Below are 10,030 nucleotides of genomic sequence, written 5' to 3' on the forward strand. Positions count from 1 at the left end.
GTTGTTAAGATTCGTAGCGTCTTTTTAAGCTCGGTGAGAGGCGTGAAACCTCTTTACAAAGGAGTTTAAGTATCAAAGCAGGATAATTTAGCATTGAAATAGCTGAGGGATTGGCTTGTGACAGAAATAGCTATGTTAAAGTCAGAGTTTACCTATCAACCGAGGCATTTAGTATATGGACGCTAAAGGCCTCCAACTACCCAACTATCGTACAGTAAACCTATGTGAAAAAACTGGGTCTGTATTACATCAATATAATAAATGTACTTAATATATTCTTCAATAAGCTGAGCTATTAATCACAAGGCAACTGGGTAAGGTAATGCCAGCGAAAGAGCTGCGGTCTGACGGTCACCGTAAAATGCAATTAATTAAGAACCGAAATTGTTTAAAACATCTTTCCAATGGTTACTAAGCCAGAATTCATCTCGGTTGAAATTGTCTGTGCTTGTATATGTGGATGGCCTCATGAACGAATCTCTCATGGTAGCCGGTTGGCTTGCAAAGAACCTCCGTCTTGGAGAAGTCGATGTCATGTGAACCCACTGAATTATAAGTGATCTGCAACGGCAGAAGAGTTCGTCCTACCGTGTTTCAAGTCTGCTTTATGTTCGTGGATGCGGTTTGAGATATGTCGTTTGGTTTCTCCAATGTAGTTGCTACCACAGAGGTACTTTAGTTTGTAAATGCCCGGGTACTGTATGTCTGGAACAGCATCTTTTACAGATGGAACCAGATCACAGATTTTATGTACTGTGTTGAATCGGACCTGCATATTGTGTTTATTCAGGATTTTGGAGATCTTTTTAGTAACCCCTGCAATGTAGGGTAAGGTGATGGTTTTGAGTGGCTCCTCAAGAGGATCCTTCTTCATGACTGGAGTGATGGCTTTGCGGATTGTGTAGTCGGAGTAACCATTAGCCCTGAGAGCCTGGTGTACGTGCTTGAGTTCACTGGCAATGTGTTCCTGGTCGGAAATGCATTGGCTCTATGGTATAGAGTCTTGATGAGGGAGTTCTTCTGAGATGGATGGTGGTGGGAATCCGGTTTCAAGTAAACGTCTGTATGGGTAGCTTTTCTGTAGACAGAGTGGCTCATTGAACCATCAGGTCTCCTTTTAATCAAGACATCCAAAAAAGGTAGCTTGCCATATTTTTCGACCTCCATGGTAAATCTGATGGCTGGGTGTATGGAATTGATGTGGTCGATAAATTGGTCTAGAGCAGGCTGGCCATGTGGCCAGATGACAAAAGTGTCATCCACGTACCTCTTCCATAAGGTCGGGCATAGAGTGGCAGTCTGGATGGTGTCGGTTTCAAATTTTTCCATGAATACGTTGGCTATAACCGGAGACAGGGGGGGAGCCCATTGGGGTGCCCTCAGTCTGTTTGTAGAAAGTTCAATTCCAGGTGAAGTATGTGTTGGTTAAGCAATGTCTCACCAGGGGGGGGGGGGTACATCAGTATGTAGTCCTTGATGAACCAAGTCTTCAATGATTGCGATGGTGTCAGGCACCGGAACTTTGGTGAATAAGGAAACCACATCAAAACTGACAAGCAGGTCGTCTGGGGACAGGGAAATGCCTTTGATTGTCGATACCAGGTGAGTAGAATTTAGTATCGCAGAGGTGATTTTTCCAGTGAAAGGTCGCAGTATATCAGCCAGAAAACGTGCCAGTTTATAGGTGGGGGAGTTGATAGTAGAGGCTATGGGACGAAGGGGTGTATCTTCTTTGTGTATCTTTGGAAGGCCATATAATCTTGGTGGTCTGGCAGCAGAGGGTTTCAACGAGAACCGTTTGGTCTGATCAATTAATGCTGTTGAATCAGAGATGATTTTGTTTGTTTTGGTAACCAGGCTATTGGTGTGATCTCTTTTTATTTTTGTATAGCTGCCATCGTTGAGTAGTTCTTGAATTTTGTTGTTATATTCTGTTTTGTCCATGATGACAGTGGCATTGCCCTTGTCGGCTGAGAGGACGACAATATGTCTCTTTTTTAATTGAGATAATTGAAAGCGTTCATCTTTGCTGATGTTGCTAGGTGGCATCTTTGCGTTTTTGAGGGTTGCAGCGATTTCAGATCTTGTTACGTCTGCAGAGATGTGACTTAAGCCCTTGAGTGCAACGTCGACATGGGCAATGATATCATTAACTGGTATGTGTCTCGGTGTGACAGCAAAGTTTAGCCCTTTAGCTAAAACGGATTTCAGGCCATCCGAAATGGAACTGTTACTGCGATTAATTACGACTTTGTTAACATCTATCTTTTCGGTGTGTAGACATTGTTGCTGTCAACGTTAAGTGTGATTTGTAGAGTATCTTGTCTAACTGATCTAAATTTCGATTTAAAGCTTTCGTGACTGCAAGGATTCATCTTCTTTGGTTCTTTCGGTAAAGTCACGTAGAATGAGAATAAAATAATAAATTGTTAAAATAAAATAACACAATAATATTCTCACGACGTTTCGGCCACAACACAAGCGGCCTTCATCAGGTGAAGGGACGAGACTGTCTGGAGGACAGCGCTGGAGTGTCAAGAGGTTTCACGCCTCTCACCGAGCTTAAAAAGACGCTACGAATCTTAAAGCTCATTGGAGCACTGTCGTCCCAACAGTTCTGTTCTTTCACCTGATGAAGGCTACTTGTGTTGTGGCCGAAACGTCGTGAGAATTTCATTGTCTTATTTTATTATTTTATTCTCATTCTACGTGACTTTACCGAAAGAACCAAAGAAGATGAATCCTTGCAGTCACGAAAGCTTTAAATCGAAATTCTCTGGACCTCTGTCCCTCCTCCCTGTGCCCAATCCTATTTTTGGTCCTCTCTTCTTGCACCTCCTCCACTGGAATAAACTTGCCATGTACATTAAGAAGTCGCCCTCCTTAACCTCCTGATCCTCTCTTAAAGCTCACATCTTATCTTGCGCATTCTCTTCCCTCCACTCCTTCCCATCACTCCCCTACCCTTTCGTGATCCATAAATACCCTCTCGCGGTCGCTCATTCCACAACCCTTGCACGCACCTGCCATCTAAATCATTGTCACCATTTCTTTAAACTTTGCTAAGCGTCTTGAGGGAAGGCGCTCTTCTAAAAATCGATTAGACATAACCGCACTTAATAGTGCGTGTTTTGATTTGGTGATAAAAGGACACGGTGTGACATTGGTATTTGAATCGCTTTTTGGTGTTCACAAGCTAGTTGCAAGCCTTTCCAAAAGGTGTAATTAAACAGGCACTTATTTTATTTTGAGTGGTGGCGCAGTGATTAGCATGTCGTGTTATAAACCCCGGTGACAAGTTTCATTCCCGGGTACAGCGAACGTAACTGACGACTGAGATCTGAACCGGTTCTGAGTGCCCCCTTCAATACGCATTGACCAGAATGGTGAAGTATGGATGGCCACCCCCCATGATGGACACGGATGTGGAAATGCCTTTCATTTAGCAGTGGTTTGACAAAGAGCTATATATTAGTATATGCAGTCTCCTTTTCAATCGCTACATTTGGCTATATTTGAGTAAGTGTTATATATGGTACAAGGTCGTTAAGTGTAACGGTGGCCTTCACCCAAGAAGGAATCGCTGAACCTCAACTCCATTTTCAGGAAAGTGCCGCATTGTGTTTGTCCGATTGCCTCTTCAAAAGTTGTTTTTGCCTCACGGGTTCCGTGAAACATTTGCGACCGGTGACGAAAAATAATGAGAAATCTATCCTGCGCACTCAAATGTATGTATCGGTTATTTTATTTATCTTTGAATACCCATGATTTCTTGCACATTGATGCTTCTGCACAGTAATAAAGAACAGTTATACACCAACATTCCCTTTTAAAGATCGTAAAACTTAGTGTGTGTGACTTAAACCACGTATTTAATTTATATTCGTTTCTGAAATTGCTCCCACTAATCTAAATGGACAGAATTATTGATATTCTTTGCTTCTTTCAGTAAAGTCACGTAGATAGAAAAATAATAATAATACATATTAAGTGAATAAAATAATATAAATAACCACGACGTTTCGATCGCAACACAAGCGGTCGTCATCAGGAAAAGGACGACCGCTTGTGTTGCGATCGAAACGTGGTTTTTATTCTATTTGTATATTTTTTATTCACTTTATTTTTATTTTTCTATGTGACTTTACCGAAAGAACCAAACAGTATGAATTCCTGCAGTCACGAAAGTTTAAATTCAGAATTATTGATAGTCAAAGGTCGTCCTTTTACACTCTGCAATGAAACCTGTATCATTTCGTTGGCTTATGTTGATTCCGCAATCAAAATCCCCCCCCCCACCACCACCTTTATGACATGTTTGGAACTTGCTTACCGCATCTTTTACTGGTTATGCTTACTGGTTGTGCTTGCTGTGCATTCGCCACGGTGACGTGATGTTAACTCCCTTCTCGCCTGGTATACAGGGGTCGTGAGTTCAATCTTGACCCTGACGCCTGTTTATTTGGGGTTTGCATGTTCTCGCGAATGCATAAAACCTTGTTCCAATGGGGAAAATGAGGTTACCTTCCTGGTACGAGTGAACACAGGGGTGGGGGGGAGGGAAATTGTAAATGTTTAATAACAATTATTACAAAAAATAAATAATACATTATAAAGATCAATGCTTATTTATTACCGATGATGATTTGACGAAGGTGGAGGTGGTGGTGATGATGATGATGACTTCAGCAGGATGACAACAACGCACAGCAGTTATCATTTTTAGCACTCTGGGGAGCGCTAGCCGCAAAACGCTTTCCCCGATTGCATTCGCGTTCTCTTTCAATGGACCTCACAGTCGACGCGTTTGTGACCAAAAATGAACGAGTCCGCTCCAAGTACGCACGGAAGCAAAAGTGCACAATAGCGAGTTAAGAGTGGGATTACTGCGAGACTTGAGGACTCCCAAGTGCGTAATCTTCGCAGACAGTTTCCGATGGAAAAAAAAACCTCGATGGTCTCGCACGACTCCGTACGCTCACGAATACTGGGAGTCCGACGGGTCGCGAATAGGGAAGTTCGTGGGCATTTAGGAACACGCGAATATGCGAAACTTCGCGAATACAGGGTTTCCTGTAGTTGAATGGTTTAATTGTTTAAAGTGAGCATCTGCTTCTACGTATTTATTTGTGTTTCGTGCAAAATCGGCTCGAATAAAAACTCTGGTTTAGCACTGTTCTGTTGTCCCTCGAAACAGGTTTAATTCCCGACCACGGCTAACGGGGGAAGCGAGACGGCGCATGCACGAGAACTTTAAAACATCCACTTTGAACGCAATCTGAGTAGAAACGTGTGCTGCTATGAGAGATTCACCACGCATAATACAGCAGGGGCAAATTGTTCAATGGGCAACAGCGAAGGTGTGAGCTTGAAGCGAGGCACAGAAGGATGTAAAAGGAGGGCTACTTCGCTAAAGATGTTTTTTTCCTTTCTTCTATGCCTATTACATCGCTCACATCCCGATGACAATGACTTAATCTCGCGACAGCACGTGCGCGTCATGTCATCTTTGTTTTCCGGCTCGGAAGCTTTCATCATCATCATCGTCGTCAGCCGTGATCAATCCACTGCTGGATTAAGGCCTCGTCAAGCTGCCACCCTCCAATGCTCTTGCGATGTAACGATGATGCATCATTACACTTGTTTATCCAGGAAAGCCTCGCCGAGTCTTTAGACTCTTTCAGGAGGGTCCTGCCAAGTCATTGCAGTAGGTTACGTGTCTGTTTGCCTTGAATATTGCAATTGAGTAATTTGTGGCAGATTTTTTTTTAAATTCATAATCCACATATCACTTGGACGCGTTTCCTTCCTTGACTGCCACTCATTAATCCTGAACGTCAGCCATCATCCCTTCCAGCGACGTTATGGTACGTGACCATGTCTTTGTCATGGGTATGTTTTCTCATCCATGTGTTGCCCTTCCCATCTCCAATATAATTCCAATACGTCATAGCAGGTAATATGCATTCTTTAATTACAATTGTTTAAACTTCCGAGGACAAACGCACTTTGGAAAAGCGGCTATTGAGTCCATGCTGATGCGTCATTTTTCTTCGCAGCTTCTATTCAACCCAAAATTTCCCTTCTTTATGAGGCAAAATATTGCTCTTTCACCAAGCAGTAGTGCGTTTGGCATTTGTAGCGGCGGTTCATGGTTAAAAGGTCCAGGCCGCCCCAGTTAATACTGCGGGTGTAATAACTATTAAATGAATATGCACTGTCAGCTTCACAGTGGACATTAAAAAGATCCCCTGACATTGTTCAAAAAAGAATCGTTCACGTGTGCCGGCATCATAGCCTAAAGTTGAATAATTGGAATAACCAATAGGAGCATCACCCCATACTGGCAGACGAATGCTCGCTTGCTGTGTTCACCTTGTGTCGCACAGGGACGAGTTGCCATTAGGGAGTGTCCTGGGCTATATAAAATGTGCACTGGGACGGTTTTTTTTATATATACAGGTAGTCCCCGACTTACGACGGAGATGCGTTACGACGACCCCATCGTAAGTCGAAAATATCGTAAGTCGAAAATGGCCTAGCCTACCCCAGGAATCTTAAAGAATGGTGATAATTTAGCAAAACAGAGCAATTTACAGTACCGTATTGTATAAACTATATACTGTATGTCTTTATTAATTACAATACTGTATTGCACAGTAAAATTGAAAGTAAAAAAACAAGGTAAATTCTTAGCCTACCTATATGAACTGCAATTTCATAGAAAGTTTTTTTCAGGAAACAATCCGATCTGCTATATATATTAAAAAAAAACTTTTAACATGCATTGAACGTATATATCGTATCGTGATAACCCTAAAATGAAATCGCTACAGCTATGCATCATAAATGTGTAGTGGAGTAGGAAGGTGTGCTGGGGAAAACTGCGCGATTGTATTGATCACACGGACAGTGTAGGGTTTATCTGGGGTCAGCCTGAGGAGACGGCGGCAACAGTGGGGTCGTGTCAGGACAGCCAGGTGAAGAGGCTGGGGTGATGGGGTAACGGTCGGGCCAATTAATCCAGAAGGGCTGTGATTGGTTGGTGCTGTTGCTGGGGCCGAGGAGGCGTCGAGGTGTCTGGAAAAAGGCAGGTGGTTGAAGACGCGAGGCGTGCGGAGGCACGCGGACCAATTAATTAGTGATTATGAGAATGGGGATAAATTGGGGGGAGACAGAGAGAGAGAGGGGGAGATTGGAGTTGGGAGCTGTGCGGTGAAGACGTGGAGTTCGGAAACAGAGTTGAGAAGAGAGTTGGAGCATGGTGATAGCGAAGCCGAAGCAAGACGAAGCAGTTAGCAGTGGAGTGAGCATAGTGATAGCGAAGCCGAAGCAAGACGAAGCAGTTAGCAGTGGAGAGAGCATAGTAATAGAGGAGCTGGAGACGAGGCGTGCGGAGACAGAGAAGTGAGATTGGGTTTCGCTGTGTGCGACGACGCTGTATAGCGGAGCAGCTGAGGAGGACAGCCAGCAGTGGAGAGAGCGTAGGGATAGAGGAGTTGAAGACGTGTGGTGTGTGTGGTGTGTGCGGAGCAGAGCGACGTGACACTGGGAACCAAGGTGGTGAGCGAGACGGGCGAAGCAAGGCGAGCGAGCCGTGGTGTCCGGGACACGGTGGCGTGTGGAGGACGTGTTAAACGATTAAAATAAAGAAGTGGTTGAAGACAAAAGTTGTTCGTGTAAAGTTCAATCACTACACATGCATTGAACGTATCGTAACGTATCATATTCTACTGTACTCACCAAGAGTCTGTCTGTTTGCATACTTGAACGATGTTAGGTTGTTGATGGCTACATGAACTTAGTTTTCGAAAGATGGTGGTGATAAAGTTACAGTATCGTACCTCGTACGCTGCTGCGTTTGCCTGCCGCGCGAAATTAAAAAAAAACATTTTACAATTTTGTCATATCGCCATCGTAAGATCGAAATATCGTAAGTCGGACCATCGTAAGTCGGGGACTACCTGTATATAGTATGGGCACAATATAAATGTAAGTATAATTTATTAAACCGCTCCGTTCCTTTTCCGAGTTGTGGCTGTATCTCACCACACAATTTTGCAGTGTGCTTTACAATTGAGAAACACGTGCAACTGCGGTCTGGAAGTCCACTTTCAAAGTGTGCATGCGATCTTTCCCAAGTCAGAGGGTCTTCTCGCTCAAGTGAATAATGATGGGCACTGATTATCTCTGTTCCGGCAGCCCTCAGCCAGTAGTGAAAATTGCACAGGACCTTCTGCATACTTAGTACTCGCAAGAAGCCTGTACCAGAATCTAAAAAGTCAAATAGTTTTAACTATTTAAAATGTTTATTTGACCAGGCAAGGCCCTCTGAGGTATGTAGCTTTTTTTTTTAGAATCGACCTGGCCACTAAGGATAGCGGCTGAACGAAGTGGATCATCGTCACGTGGACATTATTTTATAGCAGCCAAATACTCTCTAAACGCACTTTGATTCTAAATGTGGAGGGGAAAACCGGAGGGCCCAGAGGAAAATCCATCCGACCACTGGGAGAACAGGGTTGGGATCGAACCTACGACTTCCTATTACACAAACTGAATGGTTTAGTTAAGAAAAAAAACATGTTAATCTGCTGATTGAATTAACATTGTGCTAGAAGGTGCAAAAGTGTTTGTTGTAATCTTTACAACCAAATATTTATATAACCTTCCAAACGTCATTCTGGTTCCAACAGGACTGCATTTATAGCTGTATAAACAGCTGACCGAAGCTAATAATGATTTTTCACAGACTGGTTTCTGTTTGATCTCAGATTTTTGTTATGGGAAATTTGTATCTGTAACTGTTTACTCGAAGCATATATACACACACAACATTTTCACGAAACTTAAAAACTCAATGAGCATGACTATACGGGTCACATGGGTGTTGTCTACAACTCGGTTAGGGCATCAATTGTCGGACTGCATGTTTTGTTATCAAACCCAATGGTGTTTATGCAGGTTTCACATTCTGAATGGCAATACAAGGGCATTGCTGCCATGTAAGGGAAAAGCTAAAGAATGGACATGAACATTCCTATACTGTGGTGCAAAGCAACCAGATGATTCATAGTATGTTTGGGAGGAGCTGGACATTTTACATAAACATACTTGATTTGAAGCTTTCGTGACTGCAGGAATCCATACTCTTTGGTTCTTTCGGTAAAGTCACGTAGGTATAAAATAAAAATCACGTTTCGGGCGCAACACGAGCGTCCGTCATCAGGTGGGAAAGCGAGTTTATGAACATACTTATTTTTGGCTTATCTCTGATTTGTCAATGTTTTGTTTTGCATATTCGATTGAGCAATTACAGTGCTGCTATACCGCCCACAATGAGACACTAGTATCATGATTTGCATACAGCAATGTATGATATTGTTCACATCAGGCAATCAGTTCATAAAAATCAAAACAATGTGCCGCAAAAATGCACTGCACTGCCTTATCACTGAACATGAATACGACGTTCGAGTCAAATGCATTGTTTCGGGGGGAAATGTGAATAGCTTCGTCTGAAAACTTGGAAGACCGACAGCATGTTTGTAATTATAACAAGGTGTCACATTACGTTCATGTTGCATATACTGTACTTTTATTTTTAGCATTTATGCAATCCAAATATAAGGTTACCTTTAGATTCAAAGACTGAGCTTCATAAGCAAATGGTGATAAAAGCTTTCTATGATATTGTCCTGTCTCGGGATGAAGGTCACGGCTAATTTGTGACATGTAACACGTCTACGAGTGAAAAACCATAATATAAACGTTCTGGCCACGTATCTCAACGGTAGATACTCAAATTCGGAAATTTCGTTCGTTTGTCCATTCGTTTCTTAGTCCGCTTGTCCTGGTGAGGGTTGCGGCGGCAACATTTTCAGTAGGCGACAGACTCCAGCTCTTCCTGGGGAATTCCCAGGCGTTCCCAGGCCAGCTGAGCGACATTCTGGGCCGGCCCCAGATCTTTGCCCAGTGGGGCGTGCCCGGTAGAGTTCCAGGGGGAGTCTACCAGGGGACATCCTTACCA

Source organism: Petromyzon marinus, chromosome 3 (assembly GCF_048934315.1).
Source record: "Petromyzon marinus isolate PM22_M1 ecotype Great Lakes invasive population chromosome 3, UKy_Petmar_22M1.pri1.0, whole genome shotgun sequence".
Taxonomy (NCBI): domain Eukaryota; kingdom Metazoa; phylum Chordata; class Hyperoartia; order Petromyzontiformes; family Petromyzontidae; genus Petromyzon; species Petromyzon marinus.